Genomic DNA, 20,218 nt, shown 5'->3' on the forward strand with positions numbered 1-20,218 from the left:
TCTATCACCCCAACAAGTCTAGTACCCATCTGACATTATACAGAGTTATTACAATATTATTGACTATATCCCTTATGATATACCCAACATCCCCGTAAGTACTTTGAACAACCAATTTGTACTTCTTAATCCCCTTCCCTTCTTTCACCATCATCCCCAATCTCCCTCCCATCTGGCAACCATCAAAATGTTTTCTGTATCTATGAGTTTGTTTCTGTTTTGTTTGCTATTTTTATTCTTAGATTCCACATATAAGCGAAATCACAGTCCATCTATCTTTCTCTGTCTGATATACTCCACTCAGCACAACACTCTCCAGGTCCATCCATACCACTGTAGATGGCAAGAACACATTCTTTTCCCTTGCCGAGCAATATTCCATTATATATATATATATATATATATATATATATATATATATATATATCCTCCTCTTTATCCACTCTTCCGTCAATAGACACCCAAGCTGCCTCCACATCTTGGCTATTATAAACAGTGCTGCAATGAACATACGGATGTACATGTCTCCTTGAAGTAGTGTTGTAGGTTTCTTTGGATAAATACCCTGAAAAGGGTTTACTGGGTCCTCATTGTTTCTTCTTATAGCCATTTTTTTTTTTTTTTTTTTTTTTTAAGGAGAGTGCAACTCACAGTGACCCATGTGGGGATCAAAATGGCAACCTTGGTGTTATTAACACCATGCTCTAACCAACTGAACCACCCACTTATAGCCTTTGTTTTAAAGTCTATTTTGTCTGGTATAAGTATTGCTATCTCAGATTTTTTTTTTCCTTTTTCCCATTGTCATGAAATATCTTTCCATACCTTTACTTTCTGTCTGTGTGTGTCTTTCAATTTGAAGTGAGTCTCTTGTAGGTAGTATATGTACGGGTTTTGTGTTCTTATCCATTCAGCCCTCCTAAGTCCTTTGATTGGAGCATTTAATCCATTTACATTGAAAGTAATTGTTGATAGATATGTAGCTATTGCCATTTTGTTACTCATAATTTTGATTTATTTTTCCATCTGAAAGAAGTCCCTCTAACATTCCTTGTAATACTGGTTTGATGATGAACTCTTTTAGCTTTTTCTTGTCTGGGAAGCTCTTTATCTGTACTTTAATTTTAAATGATAGTTTTGCTGGGTAGAGTGGCCTTGGTTGTAGGTCCTTGGTTTTTATCACATTGAATATTTCCTGCTAATTCTTTCTGGCCTGCGAAGTTTCTGTTGACAAATCAACTGACAGTCTTATGAGAGCTCCCTTATAAGTTATTATTTACCTTTCTCTAGCTGCTTTTAGGATTCTCTCCTTGTCTTTAACCTTTGCCATTTTAATTATAATGTGCTTGGGTGTGGGCCTGTTTGGGTTCATCCTCTTTGGGACTCTGAACTTCCTGGACTTGTATTTCTATTTCCTTCACCGGGTTAGGAAAGTTTTCAGTCATTATTTCTTCAAATAGGTTCTCAATTCCTTACTTTCTCTCTTCTCCTTCCAGTATCCCTATGACACAAATGTTGTTACACTTGACGTTGTTCCAGAGGTCTCTTAAACTATCCTCAGTTTTTTGGATTCTTTTTTCCTTTTGCTGTTCTGATTGAGTGTTTTCTGCTATCTTCCAAATCACTAATTCGATCCTCTGCTTCATTTAGTCTGCTGGTGATTCCTTCTAGTGCATTCTTCATTTCAGTTATTGTTGCCTTCATTTCTGATTGGTTCTTTTTTATGTTTTCTAAGTCCTTTTTCATTCTTGCAATCTCTTTGTTGAAGTTCTCACTAAGTTCCTTGCGCATCCTTATAACCATTGTTTTGAACTCTGTCTCTGGTAGGTTGCTTGCCTCCATTTCTTTTTTTGAAGTTTTCTCCTGTTCTTTCATTTGGAACACATTTGTTTCCTCATTTTGGCTGCCTCTCTATGTTTGTTTCTATATATTAGTTAGCTCTGTTATGTTTCCCAGTCTTGGCCAGGTGGCCTTATGTAGTAGGTGTCCTGTGGAGCCCATTGGCACAGTATCCCTGGTCACCTGAGCTGAGTGCTGCAGGAGTGTCCCTTGTGTGGATTGTGTGTGCTCTCCTGTTATCATGGAGCCTTGATTGCTATTGGCGTGTCAGTGGATGGGATTGACCCTCAGTCTGAATGGTTGTGTGGTTTGGCCACATCCACAGCTTATGGGCTGCTGTGCAGGAAGCAGGATTCACCCCAGTAGGCTCTGGTGTCTTGAGACCACCCTTTGTATGTGCCATTTGTGGGGCAAATTGGGTGGTGCTCTGCTATAGTCTGAAGCCAACCTCCAAGTATATTGGTTCTGGGGCCTCTTGGGAGGGGTTCCAGTGCAGGCCCAGATCAGCCACTGCCTGTGACTGGCTGGGGGCTACCTGGTAGGCGCTACAAAGTGATATGTGGTTGTTCGCTGCCTGTGCTAAAGTCAGAGATGGGTGGTAGAGGTCACACTGTGAACCGAGGACCGAGGATGGCTGATACCAATACCTGGCCTGGGGTAACTCTGCAAAAAGCCAGGACACCTGGAGGCCTGCTGCCATCTCCTGGCTCCCTTAAGTTTCAGCCATTGATAAAGCCTCATGTGGTACGTGAGTTTGATGAGGCAGGGTCTCAGGGAGTCACTAGAGTGGGAAGAGTTTTGGTCACCAGGTTAATGTAGACTCTGATTGGCCTGGAAAACTCCACTGATTCAGTTGGATTTGACCCTGCCCCATCCAATTCCTGCGCTTCTGGAGGCACTTTCTTCATGAGCAGCCAGCCCCTCCCATATTGCACTCTTTCTTGGAAAACTATTGACATCCATGGGCCCCTAGCTAAACTCTCAGTAATCCATCCTGTGATGCCTCAAGATCAGGAATAATAATCACTTGTGTAGCAGATGTGTTAAAGGACATGGGTATTATTTTCTGAAGCTATTGTAAAGCATTTTTACCAAGGCAATAATGCTGAAACATGTGATGGATAGACTTGCCACGACTTGAGATCCAGTTCTTTGCCATTGCCCCCAGGTGGATAGTGAGAACCATGAGAACAAATCAGGGAACCTGAGGAGTGTGGGAATCTGTTGAAATACTTTATGGTTATATGATGCATGACCTGTAAATCTTGACACATCTTCTGGAGGTTGGTCTGTACCTGTCTTGAGTTGTTAATATACAGGCAGCAAGAAGTGCCCTGTAAAGAAGAGATTCCACCCTGTTCATCCACTAGGAAATCTAACACCAGTTGATTATCTATCACCATTTGTGTTAGTGAGTCATACTGTTGCTGCACCAGACTCAGAGTATGGTTTAGTGGTTTGTTAGGGTGGCTGATAGTTGCTAGATGGTTTTTAATTTTTTATCTTGGGCTAGGGCAGAAGCACCTGTCCCTATGTCTGTAGTCCAGTGGTGGTAGCCAGTCCGAACAGGATAGGGATAAGAATGGCTCATTTGGTACATGAGTGGGGCATATCTCTAGAGGAGAGATGCCAGGAAGGTAAAGGGTGGCTGGAATATTAAAGGTAACAATGTTGCAGTAATAGGGGCCATCTTCGGTAATAGCTGCAGACTGAGCAAGGCCAAGTGGACCTCTCCTGGCTCCTTGAGTTAGGTCCACAATAGCATTTGAATGAGATGTTGTTTATCATTAAGGGGCAGTGACTATACAGGGTGAGGTCCAGCCTTTTGTTTTCCAGTGTAGTTGTAGCCTTCTAAAGTACCACCTTGGGGGCATTATTTTGATGCTTACCCACAGGGTGCCCTGTTTGGGGTCTCGATTAGGGGTTTGGTTTAGCCTGAATGAGGTTTATGGTGTTTTGGAGGAAATTAGCACAAGTGGCTGGTTGATCACTGTGGGGTAGATAGGGACGGGGGCTTTAGGTCTGACCCTGTGTAGTGACAATTCAACATCGTTTTACTTGCAAGGCCTGGGCTGCTATCTTGGAGGTTTGTATGAATATAGTTGTGTCAGACCTGGCCCACTTGATTGGGGTGTGGGGCAGGGTTGTCGCATACAAAGGGGAGGGACTTAAGGGTGAGATGTAGGGAGGAGTGGAGGTGGCAATTTTCGGTGTGACAGAGGCACTGGCAGTTCTGTGAATAACGAGAAGATTAGGGTCTGTCATGGACGCAGCAGGTGGAAAGCAAAAGCTATAGTCCTTACACTGAGCAGTGAACACAGCAGCAAGAGGTCCTTAACCATGGGTCAAGCTAGGGGCATTGCGAAGAGACGCCTCATGGTGGCTAGTGTGATTTAGACTACATTGCTTGGCTTGCCATAAAGGTGAAATGATGTGTAGTGCTGCCAGGGGGACTTACTCACAGTTTACCAAGGGTTTTGAGAGAGGCAACGTTCATGAGGCAAACAGTATGGTATTTCCGAAAAATAATATGCTTTGGGGTTTTCAAGGTCGATTAACTGGAGGCATTTTTGCAACAAAGTCCCAATGTCCAGTTTCAGTGTCCAGTGAGGATGACCCATGTTGCCTTCCTCATCTTTCTCTTGGGTTGCGGCGTCACCATCCGAGGTGTACTCATCCCCAACGGTGAGTTCTCGGGCTGCGGAGTGTCGTCTGAGGTGTTGGTGTGCTTGCAGGTGGTGGAGGTGAGCCCGGGGAAGTGTGGCCTTCCCAGGTGGAGACTCAGGAAGGGCAGGAGTGGCTGGCTGGTGTTAAGTTGACTGTAGATGCTAAAGGCCTGACTCAGGATGGACCTACAAGGATAGACTCTACTGCTAGTTGAGCAGATCTCAGTGATCAGCAGGGGTGCATCTTGCAAAGGAGGCTGAGATGTCCACCACTGAGCTTGATGCAGACTCCATCCACAAATTATATAGATTTTGGGGCAATTGATAGGCTACTTGCAGGGACATTTTTTGTGGATAGCAGCGTTACAATCCAGAGATCACCCCATTACAACTATAGTAAGTTCATTAGGGCACAAACCTACCAGTCAGATGAGTCTGATTTGGCTACACTGGGAGGGCCATTCTGCCTGGGATATAATTTGAGGCATGGTATAAGGAGGGAGTGACTCATTGAAGCATCAGTTCCATTGGTACATTTAATGCAGAGGGAGGTGAGCTCTGGGTTAGAATCCATACCTGGTAGCACGCTGGCTGCGGTAGCCCTTCTAACTGCCTGCCAGCAGCCAGCACTCACCCATCCTGGGGTGCACATGGACACCTGGCTGATTTTGCTCTAGCTCATCTCCTGTGACAGGATTAAGCCCCAGGGGTCTACTAGCAACCTTATTAACCAGGCTATGCACGTAGGAATGCAGCAAAGGAGAGCATTTGCATTTGACTGGCTTGCAGGGTATTAATGGTTGAGTGTACTTGCTTTGGAACAAGAGATCGTTAACCTTTTCCTCTAAGGTGAGAAAGGGGTCTGGCCAGTCTCCTGACAGTGGCCTAGATCCTGGGGTTTTTGTTTGGTTTCATGTCCTAATGTGACTGGCATCTGCTAGGCAGTGGGCCTCTTTTTCTGTCTCTGAGACCCACACTATTCCGCTTGTGGGTCCTTGACAGAATTAGCATGGGGTTCCAGCCCAGGAAGTGGAAAGGGTGCTCTGTGAGGCGGATACAGGGCCTGGCACCCAGGGGCTGGCCTGGGGTTGTGTGCCACCTTGGTACCGTAAAATCCATCTTTCAAGAATTTGGCCCTCAGGCTCTGGGGGTCTTTTAAAAGGTTTTCCATTTTGGGATCATTTACATACCATTTAGTTGTGCTGTGTCTGTGGTGGTGAGTAGTAGCTCAGAGCCAGTGTTAAACACTTTCAACAGTCAGTCAGCCCCCTTTCTCCCTCTGTACAAGATCTTTTAGAATATTTGAAATCTCCAGACACATAAAAATTCATGTTTCAGTTTCTAATTCTCTATTATCCCTCACTGATTTGACCTTATAAGTTGCTACTGGACACATTTGCAGTGGCTGTCCCTGGCAGCCACTCATACTCATAGGTGGCTGCTTCTTTTTCCAGCATGTCCCAGTATAACTCTGTAGGATTGAGGTCACCTTCCACTAGCGCCATGGTGGCAGAATCATTGGGGCTGGTCCCTAGATCCCTGAAAGTGTAGAACCAGTGCTTTGGCATATTGGCATGCCTGGCTGAGCAGCGGCCAGGCTGCTTCTATGTGCATTTTACATTTAGTGAGGAGCTTGCTAACATCCTCAGGTGTTTTATGTAGCACTGGCACTAAGAATTCAGGTCGTTTATGTCAGGCTATTAGATCTTGTGCTACCATGCACCAGGGATGAGGCCTTGTTATTCCATAGGGTCAGGGGATGGGATGTGACAGCAGCAAAGTATATAGTGACAGAAGGACCATAGCCCTAGTTGCATTTGCCTTCGTTAGGAGCCATGCCTTTCTTAGCCAGAGGGCCCCTATGGTACTGATTCAACCTCGGAGTCCTGGTGCGGCCCACAAATGCACGGGTCAGGGAAGGGGAGACGCCTCCTTCGAAAGTCACTGTCTGGCACTTTGGGATCCCACATTGGGTAGGAGTTGCCATTAGTACAATGGGATCTTGTGAAAAATCTTAGTCAATTCTCCTAACTCCTGGGTCTGTGCTTAGAGGTGGGAAATATACCTGAAGTCTAACACCAGCTGGTGTTACATATTTTTGATGGAATGAATGGGGTGTCCCTGAAATTCTACTTCTGCCGTGTCTCAGAACTAAAATGTTGCTCAGTTATTTGGGAGCTTAGTAAATCTCAATACACTGACCCACTTGGGTTTTCTAATCTCATCCTTTTGCATTTTGCACATCCTTTACCGCCAGAAGAGGGCAAGCCTGGAGGGAACAATAGGTAAGAGACGGTATTCGTAAATGTGGGCCCCTACCAGGTTTGGCGATTCACAGCCACTAGGTGGCAGTATGAGCATGCTGGAAACTTAATTAAGGCCAGGGCTCAGGGCTACAGCGCTCTCTCAATGCAGGCGGGTATCCCAAACACACAATTCCCTCTTTTTTCTTCTACTGCTCAACTCATCTTTTATTAACATTAGTCTTCTGCAGCTTTGTATAAGCAGTTGCTTTATACTTTCATTTAGATTTGACAATACTAAATTTAAAATAGTATTATCATAGCAGACATTACAATACAAAAGAGTATTATAATAGCAGAACAAAACAGATTAAAAAATGTTTTGAGATAAAATTCACGTAACCTGAAAATAACTACTTAGGCTATTTTAAAGTGCATGACTCAGTGAGTTTTAGTATATTAACAATGTTGTGCAACCATAATTACTATCCAATTCCAGAATATTTGTGTTACCCCCGGAAGAAACCCAGTACCCAGTAAGTAGTCACTCCACATTCTCCCTTCCCTCCATCCTCTAACAACCCTTAGCCCACTTTCTGTCTCTGTGGATTTGCCGATGCTGGGCATGTCATAGGAATAGAATCATACAATATGCAGCACAAATTTGAAATGGAATCCTACAATATGCAGCACAATATGGTGTCAAAATAAGGCTATGTTTCATCTAAAATATCAGTTATATATGGGATGGAAAAAAACGTACAATTTTGGAACAATCAGTAACTCTAACCTGCCTTAACATTTTATAACAGAGTTTTAAGGACTACCAAAATTCGGTTTTCCTGCCTTTTTGGGCAGGAACACATCTTAATTCCTTTGATTGCAATGAGATAGAGACTAAAGGATGGAAACAATGAAGACTGATTAATGGGATTCATGTCCCCTTAATTCCTTAGCAAAAAAAAAGCATGGCAATTCCAGACATTACCTACCATGTATTCAGTCTCTTGCTGAAGGCAGGATTGTTTCATACTCTCCATGGCTCTGGGCCCAGAACTGGCTGCAAATGGTCCCTGATAGCTTTTGCCCACAGCCCACAGCAAGGACACCTATGGGGACAGCTGAGCTGTTATCAGTAAAAGTTGAGGAAAGGAGGGAGAGGGGTGGGTTTGTCTTCCTTTTATAGCTCTCCTAAGGGTAGCAGATTGCAATTCTTAACTCGTGTTTTACATATTTATGACACTCTCTCTATTCCTCCTTAGTCATGTTTCCTTATTTCTATCATTTGTACATTTTCTATTAAACCCTGAACTAATCAGAAAATACCGTGTACTCTCACACTGGCGTCTTTAAACATCTCTCTCTCTGTTCTTCTTCACTGAAGTCATACAACATTATGTAATCAGAATTGAATATTTGAGGGCAAACAATTCCTCTTGATCATGGTACATCTATCTAGCACAGTACAGGGCAAATAAATATTTAATGAATGAATGAATGAACCTGCTAAGGACAAGTGAAAGAGCTTTATAAATCATATTTAGATCAAAGAGATGAAGAGTTAGGTTTGATGCTTGGGGCTGACTATAATGTGAACAAGTGACAAAATAAGCAGAATTCTTTGAGTCTGTCTTGTATGTCAAGGAGAATGGTCTTCATACTATAAAATGTGAAACAAAAGTGGGTTAGAAGAAACTAGAGCCCAAGATGGGTGGAAAATGTTAAGTATCTAAGTTGTTCAGGAATCTAAATAATTTTTGATCATCTAGACTACATGAATTATGTCCAGCACATGCAGATAGCTCAGAATGAATAGTTGAACAGATGTTATTTTGAAAATCATGGAACATGAAATCAAGATCAGATATTGGCAAATACAGTGGCAATTTTCCAAAAGGAGATGGTGGAGTCTCCAGACCTGATCTTGATCCTGGGCAAGACTCAAGAAAGGGTTATTCAACATATCACTTATGTGCTCTTACGAAGTAAATGCATTATTAAAAGTGAGAGTTTGCTAGGGATATGTGTTTTCAGATAAACTTAAATTTCTTTCTTTTGACAGAATTAATTAATTTGTAAAAAAAAAACACAAAATAGAAAATGATAGTAAATCTTGACGTCTGCAAGGCATTGGAATAGGTTTCTCATATTTTCCAGACTCCTCAGTCCTTGAGTGAAGGGGATTATACCTCATTTGTCGTTGGGCCTCCCAGTACCGGGAACAATTCTTCATACCCTGTTTCCCTGAAAATAAGACCTAGCTGGACAATCAGCTCTAATGAGTCTTTTGGAGCAAAAAGTAATATAAGACCCGGTATTATATTGTATTATATTATATTATATTATATTATATTATATTATATTATATTAATTATATTATATTATATTACAGATCTGGTCATATAGTATGGTAAAATAAGACCAGGTCTTATATTAATTTTATTAATTTTATTATATTAATTTTTGCTCTAAAAGATGCATTAGAGCTGATTGTCCGGCTAGGTCTTATTTTCGGGGAAACACGGTAGTTTGCTGAAGTCTGTGCTCTCAATAAACAAATATATTAACTAAACGAAGAATGCAGAAATATGGCTTAAATGCTAGTACAATTGAATGGTTACTGGTTAGACAATCTTGCCTAAAGGATCCAGCCAATGGATCAATATCAAACTAGATGAATGAAAAGTTCAAACTGTGAAACAGTAAGTAAAGGACAATACCATTTTGGTTTTGAAAAACGATATATTTGCATGGAAAAATAGAGAAAACTTTTATGTATTATAGACCTGAGTGTAAACTAGTATAGCTGTTCCAGAGAGCAATATGGGTTATACTTTATAACCCAACAATTTGACTCTTGAATATATATCCCAAAGAAACTCTTCACAGATCCTTAAGGAGATAGAAATGAGAATGTTTACCATGGTTTTGTGTGTAGCAAAGAACAGGAAGCAACAAAGGGGCTGTACCTTAGACCTGAGCAAGAAGGGCATCTGCTCTGTACCTTATACTTTGGAAATCTTCGCATATCACAAAGATACAAAAAGAACATGTCTTAAAGGACACGTGGGCACCCTGGTCACTGACTTATTACTTAGGACTGGCACAGCCTGACCTGTCACTCTACATATCCTCTGTTGTAACCAATGCTATTAAAGCTCCAGGGAAATGCATCCACTTATCTTGCTGTGTGTCCTTAAAAAAAGGACACTGAATTAGACTGTTGTGAAAGTCTGCAAGTTGTGCTGCTGCCAACCTTGGAGATGGACCCAGCTTTGGAGATCAGGGAGCACTTAAGTGGCAAAAATGCTTAGGTAAAGAAGTAAACAAATAAATTACTTGACAGATTCTTCCTCGCAGATGCTACAAATCCAATAGATTCTTGCATAATAAAGTGTCCTTTCCCAGTAATGCTGAGTGTCCATTTCTTTGCTTCTTTCTTGGTAGTCTACTGTGGTCCTCATATATTAGCACTGCATTTGCAACAGTGAAACATGGCTGCTGAAAGACCTTTGCAATAATGAACAATTCATATTACTAAATATGTGTATGTGTGGTTTAGACATAACCTGTTTAAAATGGAAAACTGATTCTTTACATTGGCAACTAAATGGACACTGAATGTTAGAATTAAGAATGTATTTATTTTTATAAAATTATGTTAAAAGATTTAGTTACATTTTCAGAAAACTAAATTTAAAATTCAGCTTTATTTAAACAATTTTGACTGAATACTCTGATATCCATTAACTGTAATTTATATATTGCATTTTAATGTAATGAATACTTTAGAATATTTTATTTTTTTATTTTTTTATTAGGTTCAGGTGTACAAAACAATGTAATAGTTAGACATTTCACCCCTCACAAAGTGATAACCTCCCTCCCCCAATCTATTGCCCCTCTGACATCATATGTATCTATTACAATTCCATTGACTCTATTTCCTATGCTGTACTCCATATCCCGTGACTATATATATATTAAATTATAGTGAATATACAATATTATTCACCTTCAGCATCAGGTGTACAGTGCAGTGGTCAGGCATCTGCACCATCCATGAAGTGGTCTCCCTAATAAGACGTGTGCCCATCTGACACCCTACAAAATCTTTACAACATTGTTGATTATATTCCTCAAACTGTCTTTCCTATCCCAGTGGCAATATTGTAGTTACCAATTTATGCTGTTTAATCCCTTCCCCTTCTCCCTCATCCCCACTCCGCCTCCCATCTAGGAATCATCAGTTTTTCCTCTATATCTCTGAGACAATTTTGTTTACTTTGCTCATTTATTCAGTTTAGCTTCCACAGAATATTTTAGAAGAAAAGACTTTTTAAAAAATTGTATGTGAAATTTTGTTTTATATTTCACTTTCACATGTATTTTAATTCACTTTTAAAATTAAAATATATTTAAATTGTGTAAACTCAATGTATTACAGGTTATTTTTGAATTTGGATCACTGAAAATGAATACAAGCCAAGGTCATCACAGAAAAAGTGGAGCTCAGAAAGAAAAAATAGCTGAAATGGAAAGAAATAGAAAGTCTTCAAAAGAGGCAGTTTGCTTAAATTATAAAAAAATGGAAGCAATGAAAGCAAACAAACTTGTTGAGAATGACCCACATAATATTCTTGAATAGGAGATCACAAATTGTTTATTTAATGGAGATTTAATAATTGATTGATGCCATGAAACCATGGAAGAAAATTATTCTCTTCAAATGTACAGCTTGAGCAGGTCAAATGAAATCTCTGCAATTTCACCTTCTTTACTAATGAAGATTTAATAACTGACCAAAGCAATTAAAATTAATAGAGAATTATATATGAAATTCGCAGATTGAATGAGCAAGAGAAAAGCCTGAGACTTTTTTAAGGTTTATTGAGCAGTGATCCTGGACCAATGACAACCACATTCTTCTCTTTCAAATGAACGATTACAACTTTTCATTTCTATTTTCACTAGCAGAAAATGTAGTAATTCACTCAATACCAAAATGCTTTCAAATGGAATAGAAAACTGTAGAAACTGTATTTTATATTTTAAGTTTAAAGGCTATGTCTTTTGTTAAATTGTTACACAGCTCATAACCAGTTTTGGAGGTCAGCTTTAGGTTCCTCATTGAAAGAACAGAAATGTCATTGGCACACAAAAACACACATGCTATTACGGGACCTGGAAAATAAAAGGCTGAATAAATAGCAAACGATAGCATTCACCAATACAAGTTAAAACTCTTATAGTATGTTGTCATAATGCTCTTAAAGTAATGCCATTTTAACAGTACAACATTTACAGAAAACAGTGGAATATTTCTAGATTTAGAATAAATGATTTTGAACATTGAAGCTAGAATGGCTAAACATTTAAGTCAGATAAACAATGATTATTATCTAGGATGGAAAATTCAATATAAGATTATTACTTTAATGGTTAGTAGAATGAGAGAAGAAATCATATATAAAATAAAAACTTAAATATTTATATTATCTACTTCAACTAGATCATACAAAGTTATATTGAATAATTACACACACACACACACACACACACACACACACACACACACACACTTAAACTACCAGAAGAAAATAAAGTGGAAAATTAAGGTATTAATTTGTAAATTGGTATTACTCCTGTCATAAAAAAGTACAGGCTTTTGGCTTAAGTGAAGGACTAGAAAACATTTTTCAATTTTAAGCATTGATTCAAAAGATTGCCGAAGGCAAGTCCACTAGGAAATAAATCTGGATGGCCCTGGAGGCACCTTTCTTTCCCTCATTTGGTAGCTTAGCAGAAAGCTGGCTCTGGACTGAGCCTGTCTGCTGAGGGGTAGGCTGCTCGCCTACGATGTGTTCTGGCAGGCAGAGATTCTTCAAGGCTATTCTCAAGGCCCTCGCTATAAGACCTCGGCCTTAGGTGTACACATTCTTTAGTGTTCTTCCTGGGCCTGAGATCTCTTGATAGATTCCTGTTTCTTAGAGGAACTAGATCTTCCCTACACTTTCTTAGTCCAACTGATAAATAGTTAGCATAGGGAAGGGGCAGAGTCCTTTTTCCTTTAGTGCTATTTGTGGCAGGTCTAGTCCATTGCCTCAGGCAAGCTCCAGGGACTTAGACCAAGATGCATTGGGAATACTATTCCAGGCTTATGTTATAGGGTCGTCAGAATTCAGGCACTGTGTGTACTCCACCTGGAAAGCCTATGTTATGGATGTACCGTGTGGCACTAGTGGTATAGTATGTCTGTGAGTGTTATCCCTTCTGTGCTTGAGAAAGCCTGCAATAAAAGCACTGCTAAATTAAAGTGCACACACCATCATTTAGCCCCAAATTCAGAAACATTCATGAAACAACTTGTGAACTTTGTTCAAATTTGTTGGTCTTAAGCCTATCAACAGTAGTGATATTCTTTGGAACCAATCAAACATTGCAAACAATACTCTATCTGCCCAAACATTGAACATCTTGGTGAAGCATATGCAAAATCCTTCTTGAACACATGAGGAAAATGCTTTCTGAATTTCGTCAAAGTAATTGGATTTAATTTAGACAAGCTCCACGATGCATTAGAAAAGTTAAAACAATAGAAGGTTTCAAGCAAAGAGCAATTTGTGGCCTTTGCAGGAAAAGGAAATTTATTTTGAAGTTGTAGTGGTCATAGATATTTGGCATAAACTGTTCATTGTTATTTCTAATGTTAGCCAAAAGCTTTACAAAAAAAATATTACACAGCTTAGTTTCACTTCTGAAAATAATTTTTTTAATTTTAGAGAAAATAGTTTTTCTAAATTGAAAGCTATTTAACAAAGATTCATTCACACAAAATATGAGACATTAGAGCAAAGAAACAAAAAGATTCTATACAAATTTCATAAATAAGACGATTCATGTACAAACAATCATCAAACTAATTTTCATAGAGCATGTTTTCTGGCCATGATAGATTAAGATACAGTCTCAAATGAAGAGACATTTAAGCAAATTGATTAGCATATATCCAATTTTGGCTTTATTTGTAATATCACAGCATTGAGAATTTTGAAAGAAGGACTTAAATATTCTAGTGATCTGCATTGTTTTTTTTTGTGTGTGTGTGATCTATGTTGTTTTAAGAGATGAAGAAAATGGCAATATAACAGAACTATTTGTATGGTAAAATGAAAATGTTTAATATTTTTATAATAATAATACAATGTCATATGCATTACAATGTTTGAATGTGGTGGTATCATTTTATTATCACGGTGTATGAGGATAGAGATAAGAATGTAGTTACTTTGTGGGGATACAGACTACAAAGGGGCACCAGGGAGCCTTTGGAGGAGCTGCTCTATTTCTTGATTTGGGTGCTGGTTATATGTGTATAAGCGTGTAAAAAGGTATTGAGTTATATGCTTAAGATTTGTGCACTTTACTGTATACAAGTTTTACCTCAATACCTATAAAAAGTTTAAAACTTCATGTTCAGCCAAGTGAAATTTCTCCAAATTAGTAAAAAACTGTGTAAGAACTATAACCACTCAAGAAATTTTGTCTAATTTGGCATGACTGCCAATAGAAAACAGAAGAGGGGGGAATTTTGATTATTATAATGATTTTTTTTTTTGAAATGAAGGCAAGAAAAAGTAAGTTTTTTTGGAATAAATATCTAGTTTTTAAATTACACGTGTTGTTATTACTCATCCAGATGCCCCAGTTCATCAGCAGAATAACCAGATTTGGACAAAAAATTAAATTTAATCCCCTTGGGTGTTTTGCCAATTCTAAGTCATATAAAAATCAGAGTTTTACAGATATGTTTCTGTATTATGTTTATGAAGAAATATTTGTCAAGGAGAAAGTGTTTAGTGTTACAATGTGTATCTTCACTGAAGACTTTGAAAATATTTAGTCATATGGTACATAGGCCTCCTTTGGTCTCTTGCCTCTGTCCCCTCAAATGTTAAAGGTGGGCTTGATAACGGGAATGGACAGGTAAAATGTGGCATGCAGTTAGATTTATATATCATGACCTGGGTAGATCACAAAAAATAACATTGAGAGAAGTAAAGAAACTGAACGCCAGTTATGTTTTTCAACAATATGCATTTATTTGATATTCATTTAATACCTACATGCGGTTCCTACCATGTGCCAGACACTGTCCTAAGCACTTAAATATTAGCTCTTTTAATAGTAGTAATCCTGTGAGGTAAGTACTATTATTTTCTTCCTTTTTTTTAGATGAGAAAACTGAGGCACATAGAGGTTCAGTAACTAACCCATGGTCACATAAGAGCTGTTAGCTTGGTGCAAAAGGAATTGTGGTTTTTGCAATTTTTTTTTACCTTTTAAACCGCAATTCCTTTTGCACCAACCTACTACATGACACAGTTATAGAAAGTAAACTAAGACGATGCATGTAAGACACATCATAGTTAGTGCTTGATAAATAATTATTAAGAAGTAGAGCAAAGTCCTTACATGACCTAAACAGGATCGAAAAAGATACAACAGCCCAGGACAACACGCTAACTCTACCAAGGTGAAATTTGTCAGCATAAATTTAAGACACTGGTCTTTGAATCCCAATTCTTCTTTTTATTATCTGTGACCTAGGACAAGTTACTTAAAATTTTAAAGCCTTAGTTTTCTCATGTAATGGATTGTTAAAATAGGACTCTTCTTGTCCCCCTTTTGAGTGAGTCCCCCCAAATTATCAACTATCCCACATTCCAAAATGATGGGTAAGATCACCAAAGCAGGAATGGAAGAGGAGGTGCTGATTTCCCTTAGCTGACCACACCCTTATCCTAAGGGAAGGCTGGGAATTGGGAGAGGATGTTTGGAGAGAACTGTCGCTGGCAGTGTCCTGTGAGTCCCTGATCCCAAAGAGGAGTCCCTTTCATGCCTTACATTTAGTTTCATGTGTCTTTGTTCTCTTTTAATCTGGACAGTTTTCAGCCACTTTTTTTTTTTTTTTGTCCTTCATGACCTTGACACTTTTAAGATTACAGGACTTTGATTTCATAGAACATCTCTCCATTTGAGTTTATTGGATGTTTCCTCATGATTAGGTTGTAAAGTTGCATTTTTAGCAGGAATATTTCATGACGGATGCTGTGTTCCTCTTAGTACATCATCACAGCACAAGGTACATGGTGTCAGTTTGTGCTGTTATTGTTCATGTTAACTTTGATCATTTGGATAAGGTGGCATCTGCCAGATTTCTCTGCCATCAAGTTACAATTTTCCCATTTGTAATGAGTAACTATTTTAAGGGAGCTATTTTGAGACAATATAAATCTTCTTCTCCTCATTATGCTTTCACCAACTATGTTGAGCATCCGGTGATGACTCTTGCCTGAATCAATCAGGACTACTATGATTGCAAAATGAGAAGTTGGAATCCTATTACGTGGGATTGGGTATTTTAATTACTGAACCAAGACTGTTTCAGAAGCCTAAAAGAGCAGACTTTTTTGTTACCTAAGAGTGACCAGAAAAGTCTCAGGATTGCCTTAGGTTTCACCCTGACAGAACTGGTTTACATGGAAAGTGGAAAAAAGAAAGACAGTTGTTTGTCCAGTTATAACTTATGAGTCCCATCTTTTCAGTGTATCGGCCAATAATAGTGCCCACGCCACAGGTTGTTGAGGAAAGTGAGATAATGCAAGTAAAATGCTAAGCACCTCCTGGTATCCACACCCCTCACATTGTGACTTTGCTGCTTCTCCAAACATGAAGTTGAGTCTATTTATCTACCTCCTTGAATCTGAGCTGGCTTGTTTCTTGCTTTGGCCAATAGAAAGTGGCAGTACTGTCGCTGTGGGAGTTCTGAGTCTGGGTCTTAAGAGGCCTTGCGGCTTCTGCTCTCTCTTTCTTATTGTCCTGATACTATTGGTAAAGTAGTCTAAACTCCTTTGGTACAAGAGGCCACATGGAGAGACAGGAGGCTGACAGTCAGGACAACCAGTAGACATGTGAGTGAGGCCATCTTAGACTGCCCAGCGCCCGTCAAGCTGCCAGATGATTACAGCTGTATAAGTGATTCTAGGTAAGACCCGCAGAAGAATCACACAGCTGAGTTCAGCTCTAATTGTAGACCCTCAGAATTGATGGACCTTGGAAAAGAGAAGGGGGTGGGGATGGGGGATGGGCAGGGACAGGAGGTATTTAGAATGAAGAATGGTTATGTTTGAGGGTATTGTCCTCAAGGATATGACTCAGGCCAAGAGGTGGATGATGCAGGAAGTAAGTTTTTTGTTGTTTTTTTTAAACATATGGAAGAACTTTAAGCAGAGTTTCCCTGAGATAAACTTCCTTTGAAAGTTGTGGATTTACTGTCACTGGCAGAATTTTTTTTAAAGGCTGCATGACCTTTAGATGTCAGGACTGATGTAGACTGGATGGATTCAAGTCACATATGATTCCCTTTCACCCTTACAGTTCTTGGATTCTGAGAAAACTTCTCTGCACACCAGTTTGGCCTAGCAGTTCTGAAAATACTTTCCTCTCAGTATTCACTATAGCAACAATTTTAACAGTTTTCTACAAGTTTACAGCAACAATGATGATTCATTGCAAACATCTGTCAAAACTATTCCTTTTTGTCCTTTCGGTTTATAAAACTGCAGAATTTACGCTCCTGAACAAACTCCTGTCTTTTTCTGAGTCCCTTTGAATTTTATAAATAGCAATAATCTTACAAATAGTAAGACTCACATTTTTTCGTGTGTTAATATCTCTGAAATCAGGAGGTGTCTGCCTGCATTCACCATCAGCCATAGATGTAATTATCTGTAAATACTTCACCTGTGTTACATGCATTATTGGTATTACATGTGTTCAATATATTGATATTCAGAATGGCTTACAGAATGGATGTCAGTAGCTTGGTAGGGAGTCCTGGAGATAATCAGGAGCACTTTTTTTTTTTTTTTTTTTAAGATTTTTTATTGGGGAAGGGGAACAGGACTTTATTGGGGGAACAGTGTGTACTTCCGGGACTTTTTTCCAAGTCAAGTTGTTGTCCTTTCAATCTTAGTTGTGGAGGGTGCCGTTCAGTTTCAAGTTGTTGTCCTTTTCAGTCTTAGTCATGGAGGGTGCAGCTCAGCTCCAGGTCAAGTTGCCATTGCTAGTTGCAGGGTGCGCAGCCTACCATCCCTTGCTGGAGTCGAACCAGCAACCTTGTAGTTGAGAGGACACGCTCCAACCAACTGAGCCATCCAGGAGCTCAGCTGCAGCTCAGCTCAAGGTGCCGTGTTCAATCTTAGTTGCAGGGGGCGCTGCCCACCATCCCTTGCGGGAGTCGAGGAATCGAACTGGCAACCTTGTGGTTGAGAGCCCACTCACCCATGTGGGAATTGAACCTGCAGCCTTCAGAGTTAGGAGCATGGAGCTCCAACCGCCTGAGCCACTGGGCCGGCCCCTGTTGTCGACAATTTTAAGCTATAACAACAGTACTGCTGTTAACATTCCTGTACATGCATCCTGGTACACATGCACACACACTCCTTCGGGAGTACACCTGGAAGTCACATGTCGGGTCATGTACGGGCCTGTGTTCAACTTTAGTAGATAAACCCAAACAATTTTTCCAAACCGCTCTATTAACTTACTCTTCATATAGTAAAGTGAAAATTGCAACACTCTTAGTCAACACTTGTAATTGTTAGTCTTTTTAATTTTAGCCATTCTGTTGGGTAATGTAGTATTTTCTTACTATCGTTTTAATTTCCCTGTTTTCATATGAGGTTGATACTTTTTCACGTTTGCTGGTTATTTGGATTTCTTCCTTAGTGATGTGCCTGTTTAAATCTTTTTCTTATGATTGTGCTTCTTTATATACTCTGGACATATTCAAGATTTTTCTTGGTTATATATGCTGTAAATATTTTTGGTTTGTTTTATTGAGATATAATTGACACAGAGCTCTGTAAGTTTAAGGTGCATTTTTTAATGCTGTACATTTCTTATTTGATTCTGAGGCTTGCTTTTAAACTCTTTTAATAGTATCATTTGATGAAACTAAGTCTTAAATATTAATGTAGTCAAATTTATCAGTTTTTCTATTATAATTAGTGCTATGGGATTAGTTTCTTCTACCCTTGAGGTCATGGACATGTGCTCCTAGTTTTATCCTCTAAAAGCTTTATTGTTTTGCCTTTCAAACTTATGGCTATTATCCACCAGGAATTCATGTTTGTGTGTAATGTGAACAGCCCAATTTTATTTTATTTTCTTCTAAATGGAAATCTATTTGTCCTAGCACCAATTATTGACAACCATTCTTTAGGCATTGTTCTTCCTCACCCCCATGACAACATAAATAAAATTCCCATGTATGGATGAGACTTGCTGGGTTCTTTGTTCTGTTCCATTGCTATATTTGTCTATCCTTTATCCAATACCACACTGCCTTAATTATTTGGCCTTTATAATAAAGCTTGATATCTGGTAGCACAAGTCTTCCTCCACCTCCTTCTTTCACTTTGTTTTACTCCTCTTCCTCACGAATAGTTGTGTTTGCTCTTCCATAAAATTTTAAATTGGCTTAAGTTTCTCTCACACACATACAGCAAACCTATTGAGATATTATCTGGAATTGCACTGGATCTACAGATAAATTTTGGACGCTTGACATCTTTCAGTATTGAATCTTCCAATCCAGGCACGTGTCATTATTTTTTATTTGTTCAGATCTTCTTCAATGTTTAAGAAATGTTTTCTTCATACAGGTCTTGCATTTCTTTTATTTATTCCTAGGTGCTTGATATTTGTTTGAAGCTATTGTAAGTGGTATCTTCTAAAAATTGAATTTTTTTTGGTGGAATATAGAAATACCGATTTTTTTGAAAATATGAATTTTGCATCTGTTTACTTTGTTAAACTCCTTTTAATTGTAACAATTTATCTGTAAATTCTTTCAGATTTACCACATATACAACTTATATCATCTGTGAAAAATATTAATTTTGTTTCTTCCTATTCAGTCTTTTTCTTTTCTTACTCCACTGGCTAAAAACATTCAGGTGCAATAACAAACATTCTTGTCTGTAGCACACCTTTTATCACTACTTAGCCCTTCTGCCTCAAGCCAACAGCTTCCGAATTGTTGATTCCCTGCTGGAGGGTCAGGAGTAAGACTCCCACACTCTTTTTTAAGCCCCAGCAGCAAGTTAAGAAGAGAGTTTGCGTAGGGTGAGCTCCTCTCCCAATACTGAGGGACCTCTGGTTGCCACGCAACGGCGTGGTCCTGATCCAGAGAAGGTGTGGGCGGGTGAGAAGCACGTGCCTCTTCTTCCACATTCCGGGAACTACAACCCCCACAATGCTGCGCGCTGCGGCCGCCTGCTTTCCAAAGTGGGGGAAGGGCCCGCCCGGGCCAGGAGGCGGAGCGGAAGCGGAGTGCGAGGGACGAGAAGAGTAGAATCTCCACAAGCTGGAAAACCAATCTGGTCCTTGATTCCCAGCCCC

This window comes from Rhinolophus sinicus, linkage group LG09 (assembly GCF_036562045.2).
Source record: "Rhinolophus sinicus isolate RSC01 linkage group LG09, ASM3656204v1, whole genome shotgun sequence".
NCBI classification, from domain to species: Eukaryota; Metazoa; Chordata; class Mammalia; order Chiroptera; family Rhinolophidae; genus Rhinolophus; species Rhinolophus sinicus.